The 1,865-nt window shown below is 35.1% G+C and overlaps 1 protein-coding gene across 1 annotated transcript in view; it reads left to right on the top strand.

Moving 5' to 3' along the window:
* The window catches only part of Nrk (Nik related kinase), a 131,598-nt gene that overhangs the window by 34,637 nt on the left and 95,096 nt on the right, over positions 1 to 1,865 (top strand). The gene's annotated exons all lie outside the window — the stretch shown is intronic.

The raw sequence follows: 1,865 nt of genomic DNA, 5'->3' as shown, positions 1-1,865 counted from the left end.
CCCATTTTTGGGTTGGATCTTTGAATTTGAGGGTCTTCATTTTTTTTGAATTCCTTTTATGTTCTAGATAGAAGGCCTTTGTCAGAGGGACAGTCAGCTATAATTTTTTCCCAACTTGTTGGCTTTCTTTTTACTCTGTTAAGAAATTTGCTTTGAAAGGCAGAAAACTTTTCAAAAAGATGAGATACCAGTTGTTGATTCTTTGGAATATTTCCTGTGCACTTTGTCTTTTGTTCATGAACTCTCTACCCCTATGTCTTTAAGATTTATACCTACATTTTCCTCCAGATGATTCAGTGTTTCTGCTTTATCACTGATTCATTTTGACTGCAGCTTTGTGTATAGTGATAGGTATGGGTCTAGTTTTAGCCTTAGGCATGTGGTAAACCAGTTCTTCCAGCACCATTTATTAAAGAGGCTGTTTTTCTTCCAGTGAGCATGTTTGGCCCCTTTATCAAAGATAAGGTGGCCGAGTGTCTTTCCAGTTGAATCTGCATCTTCTAATCTGTGCTACTGATCCTCAGGTCTGTCTCTATGCCAGTAGCATGCTGATTTTATCACAGTAGCTTTATGGTATAATTTCAGGTCAAGAACTGTGATACCTCCTGCCTTTCCTTTGGTTCCTGGGATTGTATTTAATATTCTGTGTCTCTTCTGGTTCCAAAAGAACTTGGGGAAATTTTTCTCAAACTCTGTGTGATATACTAATGTTATTTTAGTTGGGATTGCATTGAATCTGTATTACAATTTGGGGAGTATGGCCACTTTCACACTGTTGTTTTTTTCTATCCAGAAGCATGGAATATTTTTCCATTTTCTCAAATCCTCTTCATTCTGTTTTCTCAAAGTACCATAATTTTTACTCTATAAATATTTTATGTCCCTTGAGAGATTGATTCCTATGTGCTTCATCTTCTTGGATGTTATTGTAGATAGTGTGGTTTCCCTAATTTTTCTCTTGAGTATTTAATTCGTTTTATACAAAAATGTTAACAGATTTTTGGTGTTGACTTTGTATCCTGCTACTTTGCTGAATTTGGTGATTAAATCTACAGGACTCTTGATGGAGTATTTGGGCTCCTTTATTTAGAATATCATGTCATATACAAATAATGATAATTTTACTTATACTTTTCCAATCATTATTCCTTTTATTTCTCTCTGTTGTTTAATTGCTCTGGCTAATGTTTCTAGAACTATATTGAATTTGACTGGATGCAGTGGACATTCGTGTCTTGTTCCTGATTTTCAAGTGAACGTCTTCAGTTTTTTCCCATTTAGTATGATGTTGGCTGTTGGTTTGCCATAGATAGCTTTTATCAGGTTGGGATACCAACTATCTCCTCCAATTCTGTGTACGGTTTTTGTCCTTAATGAGTGTTGGACTTTGACAAAAGCTTTCTCTGCATCTGTTGAGATGATCATGTGGTTTTTGTTCTTGATTCTATTAATGTTGTGTATTAAATTTATGGATTTGTGTATGTTGAACCATCCCTGCACTCCTGTGGAATGAATTCCACTTGATCATGATGCGTAATCTTGATGATTTGTTGCATTCTGTTTGCTGTTATTTTATTGAGGATTTTTGCATCTATATTCATTGGAAGGGTTGGCCTGTAGTTCTTTTTTATTTGGATCTTTCTCTGGTTTTGCAATCAGAGTAATACTTGCCTCGAAGAATGAGTTTGGGACACTTGCTTTCATTTCACTTTCATTGAAGATTTTGAGAAAAGTTGGCATTAAATCTTCTCTAAATTTCTTTTAGACTTCTCCTGTGAATTCACTGGGACCTGGGCTTTTCTTTCTTTCTTCTTTTTTTTTTTCAATTTTATTTATTGTGTGTGTGTGTGTGTGTGTGTGTGTGT

Source organism: Octodon degus, unplaced genomic scaffold, assembly GCF_000260255.1.
Source record: "Octodon degus isolate 3935 unplaced genomic scaffold, OctDeg1.0 scaffold00259, whole genome shotgun sequence".
Lineage (NCBI taxonomy): Eukaryota > Metazoa > Chordata > Mammalia > Rodentia > Octodontidae > Octodon > Octodon degus.
Note: the sequence above shows the minus strand (reverse complement) of the source record. Positions and strands in the feature narration are given on the sequence as shown.